Source organism: Perca fluviatilis, chromosome 14, assembly GCF_010015445.1.
Source record: "Perca fluviatilis chromosome 14, GENO_Pfluv_1.0, whole genome shotgun sequence".
NCBI lineage: Eukaryota > Metazoa > Chordata > Actinopteri > Perciformes > Percidae > Perca > Perca fluviatilis.
Genome location: NC_053125.1, coordinates 33,642,915 through 33,658,286, shown reverse-complemented (window position 1 = coordinate 33,658,286; position 15,372 = coordinate 33,642,915). Strand labels below are relative to the sequence as shown.

Below are 15,372 nucleotides of genomic sequence, written 5' to 3'. Positions count from 1 at the left end.
GAGGACGCATCAACTAAAGAGGAAGTTCTGTACACACGGTAGTTTTTTATTCATCCTCCGCTGAGCTTCAGGACAATGATTACAAGAGTTCGTTAAACCACATTTTAACATTTTCAACATTAAAAAACTGATGGGATATCAAATATAGACTGATGTACCAAGTACATTATATACACAGCAAACCTCTGATAATTAAAATGTGCACACACAAATATCATCCTGAATTCACAAATTCGTTATTTATTATTGCAGGGACTGCAGAAGATCCCATTTTTAAATATCTATAACCCAGAAACAGGAGAAAGTATTATTATTATTATTATTATTATTATTATTATTATTATTATTATATACACTCACAAATGAGTGAGTTAGAAAAGACTTAAATAAACTAAACTGGTTTATAAACCATTCCAGTCCAAACCATTTGAACAGGTGAGGATGAGGCTTGGTCTAAAACATTTTTCTTAAGACTCCTAACACTTTAGCAGAGGTGGGTAGAGTAGCCAAAAATTGTACTCAAGTAAAAGTACTGTTACTTCAGAATAATATGACTCAAGTAAAAGTAAAAAGTAGCCATCCAAATAATTACTTGAGTAAGAGTAAAAAAGTACTCGGTGAAAAAACTACTCAAGTACTGAGTAACTGTTGAGTAACGTCTGATTTATTTTTTAACACAAGCATTCAATCAGACGGAAAAAAATACAAAATAATCATCTTTAGGCAAATTATAGTTCATCCAATCAATAAAATAAATAAAAATTAATTAATTACAAAATAGCTTACATTAAAATAATCCAGGTAAATTCAAGTACTTAAAAAATAAAATACATAAAATAAAAATAAATAAGCACAAGTAACACAAATTTCCAAACCTACTTTATTTTACCAGGCTCTGCAGGCAGAACTAAAACAAGGTAATGGAGCTGCTGTTTGGCACTTTTACTAATATATATAATATAAGGTAAACATGCTTTCATTATGAGGCCAGAGGCCTGGACTATGAAGCAAGATTTGGGGTTAACAGCTAACTTCAGGTTCAACCCAGGGTTTTCTTTATCACCAAGGTGGATCACTTGATACCGGGTTCAATCGCCGTGGTAACTCATGCTGGACGCCTAACCTGGTCGGGAGCAGGTTATGTTGGAGATCAGAGATCAACCGGTGTAAAAGCACCGCCTACCGACCAATCAATAGGCCTACTCGATTGATAACGGCATCACCGTTCTTATAGAAGATCAGGCGGAGCTCGGTGCGGGGAGAGAGAGGGGGAGAGGGGAGAGAGAGAGAGAGAGAGAGAGAGAGAGAGAGAGAGAGAGAGAGAGAGACGGGGGAAATGTGCGCTCATAAAAGTTAAAACATTTAGAGAAAAACATTCCCTGATGGGTATATTTATGAAATATATAGATTTGAATGGGAGGGAATTACATATCGGCTATTTCTCTGCTTCTTGAGCCAATGCGCACAGCGGTTTGAATTATGTTTTTTATAATTTTTTATTTGCTCTCACGATCGCTTCCACTGGCAGGATTGCAACTGAAATAATAGGCTAATTACGGCAGTTTATGGAAAGCACAAGGATCAGATCTTGGTCCTGACTGATGGGGAAGTGATATTGATAAGTGTTGATTTACGCATCAGCGTCGCCTATTTTTTGTTGCCAGCTGACGAGACTGCACAACTACGTTTGATTGGTGAACAGTCACGTACGTGGTAGAGCCTTTGGCGGAAGTCTCTCTCTCTCTCTCTTTTTTTTTTTTTTTTTTTTTTTTTTTTTCTCTCTCTCTCTCAAAATAAAACATTAAAATGAGGCGTACGCGGGGGAATACAAACAATGACGCGTAGAATACCAAAGAAGTAAAAAGAAAAGTAATGAGCTCATTGTAGCCTAATGTAGCTGAGTAAGAGTACAGTTTCTTCTTCAAAAACTTACTCAAGTAAATGTAACGGAGTAAATGTAACTCGTTACTACCCACCTCTGCACTTTAGCCTCATGTATATGAAGAATAATACCACCATTATCTTTCTCATCACTCACTGACGTTTTACTAAACAAGCTCTGCCTCTGATTGGCTAGTACTCTTTGCCATCTGGGTCAGAACCAATTAGAAGCAGGATGTCTCCTGTGTGTATGGGGAAAGGGGAGGGACAGAAGGAACAGGCAAGACAAACTCCTACGTTTAAATAACATGTAGAAAATATCTGAGGGGTATTGCACAAAACCAAGATAAGGGATTAAGCCGGGATATTCAGGTTATCCTGGATGGATTTAGCTTTGACTTGGTTGCACAAAAGCAGGTTGAATTAAACCCTCCCACACCGTGCAGCGGACTCTAAAAGCGGACTTTTAGCATCAATAACGACGACAATAGCACCTGATCAAATGTCTTTTTTTACCAAATGGGAGTGAGAATGTGTTGGAATGCCACAAACCTTCTTAATCATTTTATTTTGGGGCTGTCACTTGTCATCTTGGAGCTTGGGAGTGAGAAAAAAAAAACATGAATAATAACAGTCTACATTGTTTTACAGATATGCTTACAGTGTGTATTGAAGTCACTTCTTTTTCTAGCTTTTGTTCAGTCATGTTTGTTCTGTATGAACATTAATTGTAGAAAGATATTTAGAATTAGACATAGCTTATGGAGATTTGTGCATATGGTTGTAAAACATATTCTCGCATTATGAATAAGCTTTGAAATTAAGCCTAGTCCTTATAAATTTCCCAGGAACAAGAATTATTATTATTTTATTTATAGTGCTTTACAGGCTACTCAAAGACACTTTACACTAAAACCAACACATTTAGCGCATAAAAACAGATACAGCAATAAAACCAACACATAAAACAAGCATATTAAAGCAATTAAAACGCTGAGTGACTAAGTAGATTTTTTTTAAATCCATACGTATTCAGTCGGTCCACTATTGTCTGTCGGGCTTTTTCTTTCCGTTTGATAACAGCCGTATTTCCCTTTTTGCATATTATATGTTTTACCTCCTCGTAATTTTCCATTAGAAGCTGCTGCTCAGCAGGTGAAACATATGCTGCACACGTCTTTTCCATTTCTGCATCAGTAAATCTGTGATCGATACCGTGGTCTATTTAAGAAATCCGTGAACGTGCACTTATCCCAGCTATCTACACCTGGCTTTACATAGCTTCACCTACTTATCCTGGCTCGGCAAACGTGCAACCGATTGAGCCGCGATGAGTGGACCACACTAAGTCAAACTGTGCTTTTCATTTATCCTGGATTTCTTTATTCTACTTTTGTGCAATAGGCCCCAGCTTGACAACTTACTATGGAGCTGGGAACAAGCCCAAATAAGCAACTACACTTTAGAAACAAGCCCCAAAAAAAGCGACCCGCAAATACCAACATTTGTAAGCCACTTTACAGAAAAAACAAGCCCAAAGTCGCTTATAATAAGCGGACTTGGCAACACTGGGAAAGCGAAAATGTGAACAGTTCAAGTTTACAATTGCAACCTTGTTTTGATGCTATGCTTCAACTGTTGAACACACGCAATATACACACAGTTCAATAGTCAACAGTGAAGACCAATAATGTCATTCTACAGTAAAGTGAATGGCCTAGCTCCTAAAAGATTAATCACATTATGATCATTTTACTATTCTGCCATTAAGCCTGTTTCAACTTACTTTTCAGAAATGCAATTGTTCAATCTGCTATGCCTAAAACAATATTGAAGACTGGTGTGGAATGGGAGCGTCTCTTCATTATGGATGAGGGGACTTTTTACCGACATCTCCGGGTAACCCAACAATTTACACCACCCACACAAAAGACATGCTTACCTCTTGTATTAAATCAATGAGTTCTGGGTCTGTAACAGCCATCTCAGTGATCGCTTCCTGGTCCAGTTCTCCAGTGGACATGTAGTTGTAACACCAATCCATGAAGAAATTTGGGGGTGGTCCACCTTGAGCAATGCTCACTGCCAATATCTCTCCGACAGTCCTACATTCCATCCAGAAAACAAATAATAAAATAATTATTCATGCACAATCAAAGTGAGCACCTTTGTGCATGTGAACATTACAAGTGTGTGTATATATATATATATATATATATATATATCCTACTTGAAGTGGTGTTTGTCCATGTCGGTCATTGAATACTTGAGGGTTTTGCCATTGTCCCCTCCCATGAAGAATCTGCTCTGTATACCTGTCACCATTTCTTTTTCAAATAGAAAATTACAGACATGTAATCTACCATCTGAAGACATGACCAATTTGAACAGCATTTATGTAATGCAACACAAATTAAGTTAATAGAACACAGAATATATTTTCTAAATTCTTAAGGAATGAATTATTTAATTGAAAGAAAAAATTACCAGTTAAAAACTCCTTCCTCAGAGCCCCGTTGTCAATCCTGGTCTCTCCGAGGAATGTTACCCTAAGAGGGTTTTTGGGGGATGCTTTTTTCTAGCGCTGCCATTGCTTCATCCCCCTTTCAAGCATGTCCTCCCTCGTCACACAGATGCTGAATATAGCTGTGTTGTCCACCCTTTCATGGAGTACTCTGATGACATCAGAAATGCTGAAAATGTTGGAAAAAGATTGAAACGAAACACTGATCAGTCCAGATAATTCTAATTCATGTGAACTTTATCATATCTTCAGAGGGAATATTTATTTTTATGTACCTTTCAGTCGGATGTGCCTGGCTCTCCTCAGTTTCATTACAAGCTCTGTGTAAACATATGCAACACATTGTGGTTATACTAAAGGCTAAGACTTAGTCAACTGCATAACAAGATAAAAGAACTGTGCAATACAGAAATTGTACTTCAGAAAATGTCCAGGCAAATTGAGAAATACCTTTCACCACATATGCTTGCGTGGATTTCCACAGTGTCAGAGGAAATCCACTCCTGACATATTGGACATGTTGTCTGAAAAATAAATATATGGTTAACATTGCTTCTCATAACTGCTAACGAAACACAATGCAACAATTTAAAATGAAGAAAAATAGACTGACATGACAAACAGCAATTTTGAAAAACAGAACAGAATTACTACAGGAAGGGAAATTGCATTCAAGGTTTGAAGAGTTTTGTTCTTACTTTAACATCAGGAACTTGGGAGCAGGATGGAAGCTCTGTGGAATCCTGCAAAGAAACTTAGTGTAGCCCTAAATGTGAATACGTAAGGGGGGGGGAAGAGGAGATTGCAGTCTGCTCACCGTACTCCCCAAATTAGATTGCTGCAGTATAGCCTGTAAAACATCATTGTGTCGTTCACATCATATTTCAGAAATGTAATCATCAATCTGTGGCTCAATAACAGCCATATATGACCTTCATTCAAGACAATTATTTTGATAGCTTACCCCTTCATCAACATCATCATTGTTGTCAGAGTGGATCTATTAAATACATAAACAAGAACACAGAGGAATTAAAAAAATGTCTTTCAATAATTAACAGTTTTAAAGCTAATACCAACTTGTACACTGAATAGAGAAGGCTGAATATGGTTTATATAAGGACACACCTTTTGAATCAGGATGTCATACCTCATCAACTTCCGGCTTTGTACAGGTCTCCACATGCAGACTTAATAGCTGCAACGGCACATGTTTACTGCATGACACACACCTGGCTTTTGGCATTGCCTCAAACTCCCGTGCCGTGTAAGGCAGGGGAGACATGTCCAGTCGGTGTTGTATAGGCATTACATATAGACAGCCCTTGCCTCCCCAGGACTTGAACAGCCCAGCCCCCGTGTAACCCATCTCATCTGGGGAGACTAAGGTCAACCGCCTCTGACCAGACCCTCCTGTTTGGGAGAAGATATTACCCATGTTGCTCTGGTCATCATTCTCAAGTAGACATTTAAATGAATGTAAGCTTTGAAAAATGCTATTAAATGCTTTTTTACCCATGGCTTTATGGAGCATCCATGCCCCCTCCAGCTCATTCATTTTGAAGTAGACTTCACAAAGAATATAAGTTATCTGTGAATTCAAAAGCAAGCATTCAAGTAAAACTAGCCAAAAGGTCTTCAAATTAGACTGCAGGATTCATAAAAGATTGATTGTTCAACATGTTTTCTTTTACAAAGTATTAGCCTGCTTCCTACAGCAGTTTAAAATCAGGTCACATAGAGTACCTCCTTGTGGCAAGCACCCTCAGGGACCTGAATAGTCCTTCTCCCCATCCCGGGCTGTAAGAGGGCGAGCTCTTCGGACTGTTTGGGGGTTTTATCACGTGGACGGTCCAACAAGAAAAAATACGCGCGTGGTTTATTTTGCTGGCAGGTCTTTTTTGTTGTCCGCTACGGCACGGAATTCTGCCTTTCTAAAAAGTCCTGGGAAAGACCTGCGAGAAAGTGTGTTGATGAAAGTTAAATATATTTAAGATTTCCACTATAAAACTGTTTGAGGAAATGTGCAGAATGTCTCTTGCTTAATGTCTGTTTTAGTTTTTGTCCTTTTTTTTTTCTTTTGGGATGTAAGCATACAATACATTTTTTTTTTTTTTTTAAACATTTAGAGGGTTTAGGCCAAATACATATATATATCTGGGCTGAGCTGGTCTAGCATGCAGTAGCCACTATAAGTTGGGGGTTCGATTGCCGGGTACCCTTGGAGCCGTTGTGTCCAGGCCCAGATTGGCTAATCGGGAGCACCGGGAGAATTCCCGGTGGGCCGGTCTGGTTGTTTGGTTGTGAGGGTCGGTGTTCAGGTATGGCACTGGGTTGAAATCATAGTTGAATATTATGGATGCTGTCCCTATGCTGCCTGCACTCGCAGCCCACTTTTTGTATTTACAGTATTTATTTTGTATTTATTGCGGCGAGGAGCTGTGGTCTTAGGGTCTTAGGTGCCTTAAGGGGCGGTAACCCACGAACACCGTGGTGGACACCGGTGGTCAGGGAAGCCGTCCGACTGAATAAGGAGTCTTTCCGGGATATGTTATCCCAGAGGACTCGGAGGCAGTTGCAGGTACCGAAGAGGCCCGAAGAGGGCTGCAGCCTCTGCCGTGAAAGAGGCAAAGCAGCGGGTGTGGGAGAAGTTTGGAGAAGACATGGAGAAAGACTTCGGTCGGGCACCAAAGTGCTTCTGGAAAACTGTTCGCCACCTCAGGGGGGAAGTGGGGGAACCATCCGTAAGCTGTGTCAGTAAGGATGGGACACTGTTGACCTCAACTGAGGAGGTAATAGGGCGGTGGAAGGAGCATTTTGAGGAACTCCTGAATCCGACTAATACGCCCTCTATGTTAGAGGCAGAGCTGGAGGATGACGGGGATTGTCGTCGATTTCCGCGGGGGGAAGTCACTGATGTAGTCAAACAACTCCACAGTGGCAAAGCCCCGGGGGATTGATGAGATCCGTCCAGAAATGCTCAAGGCTCTGGGTGTGGAGGGGCTGTCCTGGTTGACACGTCTCTTCAACATTGCGTGGAAGTCTGGAACAGTGCCAAAGGAATGGCAGACTGGGGTGGTGGTTCCCCTTTTTAAAAAGGGGACCAGAGGGTGTGTGCCAATTACAGGGTATATCACACACTTCTCAGCCTCCCTGGTAAAGTCTACTCCAAGGTGCTGGAAAGGAGGGTTCCGCCCGATAGTCGAACCTCGGGTTGAGGAGGAACAATGCGGATTCCGTCCTGGTCGTGGAACAACGGACCAGCTCTTCACTCGCAAGGATCCTGAGGAGGGGCCTGGGAGTATGCCCAACCGGTCTACATGTGTTTTGTGGATTTGGAGAAGGCGATGACCGGGTCCCCCGGAGATACTGTGGGAGGTGCTGCGGGAGTATGGGGTGAGGGGGTCTCTACTCAGGGCCATCCAATCTCTGTACGACCAAAGTGAAAGCTGTGTCCGGGTTCTCGGCAGTAAGTCGGTTCGTTTCAGGTGAGGGTTGGCCTCCGCCAGGGCGCCGCGCTTTGTCACCAATCCTGTTTGTAATATTTATGGACAGGATATCGTAGTCGAGGTGGGGAGGGTGCAGTTCGTTGGGCTGGGGATCTCATCGCTGCTCTTTGCAGATGATGTGGTCCTGATGGCATCATCGGCCTGCGACCTTCAGCACTCACTGGATCGGTTCGCAGCCGAGTGTGAAGCGGTTGCGATGAGAATCAGCACCTCTAAATCTGAGGCCATGGTTCTCAGCAGGAAACCGATGGAATGCCTTCTCCAGGTAGGGAATGAGTCCTTACCCCAAGTGAAGGAGTTCAAGTACCTTGGGGTTTTGTTCGCAGTGAGGGGACAATGGAGCGGGAGATTGGTCGGAGAATCGGCAGCGGGTGCGTGTTATTACATTCCATCTATCGCACCGTTGTGACGAAAAGAGAGCTGAGCCAGAAGGCAAAGCTCGATCTACCGGTCAGTTTTCGTTCCTACCCTCACCTATGGTCATGAAGGCTGGGTCATGACCGAAAGAACGAGAATCCAGGGTACAAGCAGCCGAAATGGGTTTCCTCAGGAGGGTGGCTGGCGTCTCCCTTAGAGATAGGGTGAGAAGCTCAGTCATCCGTGAGGAGCTTCGAAGAGACCGCTGCTCCTTTGCGTCGAAAGGAGCCAGTTGAGGTGGTTCGGGCATCTGGTAAGGATGCCCCTGGCGCCTCCCTAGGGAGGTGTTCCAGGCACGTCCAGCTGGGAGGAGGCCTCGGGAAAACCCAGGACTAGGTGGAGGGATTATATCTCCAACCTGGCCTGGGAACGCCTCGGGATCCCCAGTCGGAGCTGGTTAATGTTGCTCGGGAAAGGGAAGGTTGGGGTCCCCTGCTGGAGCTGCTCCCCCCGCGACCCGACACCGGGACACACTGGAAAAGCGTCAATTTTAAAGGTAGAGCTCTAGAAAGTGACGCGGCCAGATTAACTTTTTCTATTTTTAGCAAAACGCCAAATGAAGACGTTGAGACGGGTAAGCTAAATTAGTTAGGAGAAGTGCTGCAAACCAGCGTCTATGTATATGAATCAAACTTGTTCTTATAGCTCCGCAGCAGCAGCTAGTAGGCCTACTAGTCCAGTTTGCTGCTAACAGTGACAATGAAGAGCCAGTAAGGTTACCAAGCAGCAGCTATATGAGCCCAGAACTCCAGTTTGGGCAGGTAGGGTTGATCATTGACTGAGTGTGGTGTTTACCTGCTCTGTATGAAAAATGCCCTGGGATAATTAATGATGCCAGATGATTCGGCACTACCATAATGACACTGACATGACTTGATCAGAAAGCTTTGTAAAAAGGAGAGATTTGTCCTGAGAATTATGACAATTTATAAAATGTGATTTAGTGTCAGAAGCAGAGCCAGTAGTGTGCATTAGGGATAGCTGCTGTCAGTGTGGATGGCACATCTACTGTAAGCTGTTGTATCACAGTGTGTGAACAAGCAAACATGATCAGATTAGCTACAATATAATCACTTTTTATGACCAAATATTACTTGTGACCCATTATGAAAGTTTTATTAACTAGGCCTATTCAAAGGAAAAAAATAGATTATGGTGTCATTAGAAAGTGCAATACAATGTATCTTGTTCTTTATTTAATCTGTGATTACTTATTTGCACAGAAACAGATTCTGATATTGTTCAACATCATTGGGTTGTTGTTAAGATGTTAACTTTTCTAATAAATCTACATTGTGAGGCAACACTTGGAAATAGTGATATTTTACAAAATACACCGAATTACAAGGATGTAGAGGACAGGGCGCTATTGCAGACCTATAAGGTTTTGATTAGATTTTTTTAATATAGTCATTCGTGAAGTAAAGTAAAGTTTTCTAAGGCATGAAAATCCAGGGCTGAAAATGAGTCCCAATCCGGCCCTGGTTGTGTCTGAGCAAGGCACCTTTACCCTCACTGGAGACTGGCCTTGTAATAGCCTAATTGACATATGTAAGTTGCTTTGTAAAAGAATGTCAGCCAAAATGAATTAATACATATCCAAACCTGGACATGTTCTGCTGCACAGAAGAACCGGAACCTGCATGTACACTGGCTGTCCCTGGTGGTCCCTGTGGTCTCTGCTCCTCACTACCTGACCTTGGCTGTCCCTGAACTTCAGTTATAATACATTTTACCTAATTAATTCACTGACTTCAATACACTGTTATTCATATCGGTATATGTGCAGTTCAGTGTCAGAATTTTTTTTTAAATTTGTAATTCATTTAACATATTATTAGCTAGCCACAACACTTTCTAGAGAATGTGGTCATCCTGCCATTTCTTTTTGCATGGGGGACTTTGTGTGTGTGTGTGTGTGTGTGTGTGTGTGTGTGTGTGTGTGTGTGTGTATATATATATATATATATATATATATATATATATATATATGTTAACTTACTGCCCAAGGTGGTCCTCAACCTGGCCACTATATTGTTGGCCATCTTGTGTAAATTGTCCTGGAGGATTAGGGAGAAATTAGAACATCTCATTAGAAACAAACAACGCCACAATCTAACGATTAAAAAAAATGTAAAACTACATTTTGAACATTGAGAATAAGGTTCTCACCTCATTTTGGTCTGCCATTACCTTCAACTTGTGGCTAACATTAACAAAAAGTAATGTAACGTTAATACTTAACGTACAACGTCTAGCAATGTTGCTTTATTCTGTAGCATAGCTAGACTATTCACGCTAGCCCAACAATGCTGCAGTTTAAAACTTAGCTAATATAACGTTAACGTTAATGTTAGATTAACTTACTAGCCAGCAGACATAGGGAGCTAACGTTACCGGCAATTAACGTTAAAGTTACTTAAACACTGATGTTAACGTTTGACTGCCTGCTAACGTTAACTAAAGTTAATATTACGTTTAGCTAAAAAATAAGTAACGTTAACGTTGCCGTCACCTACACTAACATATTTTAGAAATATATACTTTGATACAAATTAAGCTGCAGTTTACTCTATAGCTTTATAACATAACGTTACCTGCAAGACATAGGGAGTTAACAGTAACCTTAATGGGAGCTAGCTAGGTATTCAAACACCAGCTAGCTAGCTAACGTTAATCTTAACTAACGTTATTGACTGCCAACTAACGTTAACATAACAATACACGTTAACATGCTAAAAACATAACGTTGTTGTCACCTGCACTAACATATCTCCTAAATATACACTTTGATACGAATTGTGTTTTTTCCGCAACTTTTTTCCGCAACTTACCTCATAAACCGTCCTCCTCTTGTCTTCGTCAAGGTCTCTTCTTCGCTGGCTTTCTATGGTCAAGACCATGGTCCATCCCTTCCTGGGCTTCCGTGTGGGAAATGACCAATCACAAGGAGCCAGCGTTTGTTCCCTCCCACAACCTGTCAAAATTGGAGGTCCGAGCGAGCAGAATATAAGCACAGGAGCAGAGCTCACTTTCGAGAGCGCGTAATCCCCCCCAGTGGTTGTTATGTGCACTCGCTGCTGTTTGTTCCTCTCTCGCTGCTGTTTTTTCCTCGCTCGCTGCTGTGTCTGCGCGTGTGAATTAATATTATTTGCTCGTGAAGATGTTTCACTGAGCTCTCGACATTTGGCACTAATATAACGGCATATAGTATTACCTGCCAAACGCTTGTTCCACCACAACGCCTCCTCTGCTTATTTGAGTGTTCCTCTGCTGATCCTGGATGGTCAGGGCATCGTTGTCCCGCTTTGGCGTGGCGATAAAAGGGTATTCCCGACTGATGTAGGCGCTGTCACCTAGTAGCATGTACCTTAAGATAAGAGGACAGATTTTATTTATACCAGGGTTAGGGTGGGAAATGTATGGAGGGTATGCAAGTTACATACTTGTATATTTGAAGTAGCAAACAGCATCAGTATTCTCCAAGACGCTACAAAATACTAACCCCTCCATTTTTTCACCAGACCTCTCAAAGAAGGTGGATTTCCTGAGGATCCTGGAGTCATGAACCCTGCCTGAATCAATGTCAGAAGTGGTTAATTGTTGTGTATGCCTAGAAGGAAAGTGCTTCCAGTATACTGGTGCATGGCAGTCACAGGATTCAATAGGCACTTACCAGGTGCTCCTACAAAAATGTCGCGGAATTTCCCTGTTGCATCCACAATCCCCTGGAGGACAATGGAATAATATCCCTTTCTGTTGAGGTAGTCCCCTCCTCTTACAGGTGGCCACTGTAGCTTGATATGGCATCCATCTATGGCCCCTGCAATGCACAATGTTAATGACCTTACAGTCGTGAAAATGTAAAATTTCCCGATCCCCTGAGGATTAGTAAAAGCAATAATAATGTATCTATGATGTTGTTATTGCCACACATCGCCCTGAATGCAGCAGACACTGACATCTTCTCACATTCCGTGTACCAGCTGATGAACATTGGTACCATCGTGCACAAGGCTTGCATCACTTCAACCACACACCTGTAGAATACAATAGAGTTTTTTTTTTTGTAAATGTAAAAAATATCTAAACCTACTACCTGAGTGCAGACGACTGGGACACATCAAATTTGTCCGAGAGCTCTCGGAAGCTGTTCTGGTTGGCCAGGTACCAGAGGAAAAGAGAAACCTGTAAATAAAGAATGTAGGTCCTCAACAAAAAACCACAAAGGGGGAAACATAGCTTATGTATTTAATTGGGGTAAAGCTATTAGAATAAAATGCCAGGATGCTTCAAACAGCCATTCTTTATCGGGCAGGCCTACCTTTTGCCTGAGGGGAATCTCAAATTCTTTCTGTTCTCTGTCCAGACCCTGCCGTCTCAGGACCTCCAATAAATAATCAAATTGGGCATGGGTTACCCGGAGATGTCGGTAAAAAGTCCCCTCATCCATAATGAAGAGACGCTCCCATTCCACACCAGTCTTCAATATTGTTTTAGGCATAGCAGATTGAACAATTGCATTTCTGAAAAGTAAGTTGAAACGGGCTTAATGGCAGAATAGTAAAATGATCATAATGTGATTAATCTTTTAGGAGCTAGGCCATTCACTTTACTGTAGAATGACATTATTGGTCTTCACTGTTGACTATTGAACTGTGTGTATATTGCGTGTGTTCAACAGTTGAAGCAGAGCATCAAAACAAGGTTGCAATTTTAAACTTGAACTGTTCACATTTTCGCTTTCCCAGTGTTGCCAAGTCCGCGCTATTATAAGCGACTTGCGGTGCTTGTTTTTTCTGTAAAGTGGCTTACAAATGTTGGTATTTGCGGGTCGCTTTTTTGGGGCTTGTTTCTAAAGTGTAGTTGCTTATTTGGGCTTGTTCCCAGCTCCATAGTAAGTTGTCAAGCTGGGGCCTATTGCACAAAAAGTAGAATAAAGAAATCCAGGATAAAATGAAAAGCGCAGCTTGACTTAGTGTGGTCCACTCATCGGCGCTCAATCGGTTGCACGCTTCGTTGCGCGCAGGATAAGTAGGTGAAGCTATGTAAAGCCAGGTGTAGATAGCTGGGATAAGTGCACGTTCACGGATTTCTTAAATAGACCACGGTATCGATCACAGATTTACTGATGCAGAAATGGAAAAGACGTGTGCAGCATATGTTTCAACCGCTGAGCAGCAGCTTCTAATGGAAAATTACAAGGAGGTAAAACATATAATATGCAAAAAGGGAAATACGGCTGTTATCAAACGGAAAGAAAAAGCCCGACAGACAATAGTGGACCGACTGAATACGTATGGATTTAAAAAAAATCTACTTAGTCACTCAGCATTTTAATTGCTTTAATATGCTTGTTTTATGTGTTGGTTTTATTGCTGTATCTGTTTTTATGCGCTAAATGTGTTGGTTTTAGTGTAAAGTGTCTTTGAGTAGCCTGTAAAGCACTAAAATAATAATAATTCTTGTTCCTGGGAAATTTATAAGGACTAGGCTTAATTTCAAAGCTTATTCATAATGCGAGAATATGTTTTACAACCATATGCACAAATCTCCATAAGCTATGTCTAATTCTAAATATCGTTCTACAATTAATGTTCATACAGAACAAACATGACTGAACAAAAACTAGAAAAAGAAGTGACTTCAATACACACTGTAAGCATATCTGTAAAACAATGTAGCCTGTTATTATTCATGTTTTTTTTTTTCTCACTCCCAAGCTCCAAGATGACAAGTGACAGCCCCAAAATAAAATGATTAAGAAGCTTTGTGGCATTCCAACACATTCTCACTCCCATTTGGTAAAAAAAGACATTTGATCAGGTGCCATTGTCGTCGTTATTGATGCTAAAAGTCCGCTTTTAGAGTCCGCTGCGCGGTGTGGGAGTACTAGCCAATCAGAGGCAGAGCTTGTTTAGTAAAACGTCAGTGAGTGATGAGAAAGATAATGGTGGTATTATTCTTCATATACATGAGGCTAAAGTGCAGAGGTGGGTAGTAACGAGTTACATTTACTCCGTTACATTTACTTGAGTAAGTTTTTGAAAAAATGATACTTCTAGGAGTAGTTTTAAATCTCTATACTTTTTACTTTTACTTGAGTAGATTTGTGAAGAAGAAACTGTACTCTTACTCCGCTACATTAGGCTACAATGAGCTCATTACTTTTCTTTTTACTTCTTTGGTATTCTACGCGTCATTGTTTGTATTACCCCGCGTACGCCTCATTTTAATGTTTTATTTTGAGAGAGAGAGAGTGAGGGAGAGAGAGAGAGAGAGAGAGAGAGAGAGAGAGAGAGAGAGAGACTTCCGCCAAAGGCTCTACCACGTACGTGACTGTTCACCAATCAAACGTAGTTGTGCAGTCTCGTCAGCTGGCAACAAAAAATAGGCGACGCTGATGCGTAAATCAACGCTTATCAATATCACTTCCCCATCAGTCAGGACCAAGATCTGATCCTTGTGCTTTCCATAAACTGTCGTAATTAGCCTATTATTTCAGTTGCAATCCTGCCAGTGGAAGCGATCGTGAGAGCAAATAAAAAATATAAAAACATAATTCAAACCGCTGTGCTCAAGAAGCAGAGAAATAGCCTATATGTAATTCCCTCCCATTCAAATCTATATATTTCATAAATATACCCTATATGCCTGATCTTCTATAAGAACGGTGATGCCGTTATCAATGAGTAGGCCTATTGATTGGTCGGTAGGCGGTGCTTTTACACCGGTTGATCTCTGATCTCCAACATAACCTGCTCCCGACCAGGTTAGGCGTCCAGCATGAGTTACCACGGCGATTGAACCCGGTATCAAGTGATCCACCTTGGTGATAAAGAAGACCCTGGGTTGAACCTGAAGTTAGCTCGTTAACCCCAAATCTTGCTTCATAGTCCAGGCCTCTGGCCTCATAATGAATGTTGCTCATAATGTTTACCTTATATTATATATATTAGTAAAAGTGCCAAACAGCAGCTCCATTACCTTGTTCTAGTTCTGCCTGCAGAGCCTGGTAAAATAAAGTAGGTTTGGAAATTT

At 41.3% G+C, this 15,372-nt stretch overlaps 2 long non-coding RNA genes across 2 annotated transcripts; both read right to left on the bottom strand.

Annotated features, from left to right (window-relative positions):
- Window positions 1–3,820: 3,820 nt before the first annotated feature.
- LOC120572979 lies at window positions 3,821–4,913 on the bottom strand. The gene is made up of 5 exons (XR_005641552.1): window positions 4,856–4,913; window positions 4,681–4,725; window positions 4,369–4,574; window positions 4,112–4,208; window positions 3,821–3,986 (listed from the first exon to the last, which is right to left on the bottom strand). It is a non-coding gene; the product is annotated as an uncharacterized LOC120572979 (long non-coding RNA).
- Window positions 4,914–11,631: 6,718 nt separating this feature from the next.
- Window positions 11,632–12,031, bottom strand: LOC120572983. Its single transcript, XR_005641556.1, has 3 exons — window positions 12,008–12,031; window positions 11,837–11,906; window positions 11,632–11,701 (listed from the first exon to the last, which is right to left on the bottom strand). It is a non-coding gene; the product is annotated as an uncharacterized LOC120572983 (long non-coding RNA).
- Between the last annotated feature and the right edge of the window lie 3,341 nt (window positions 12,032–15,372).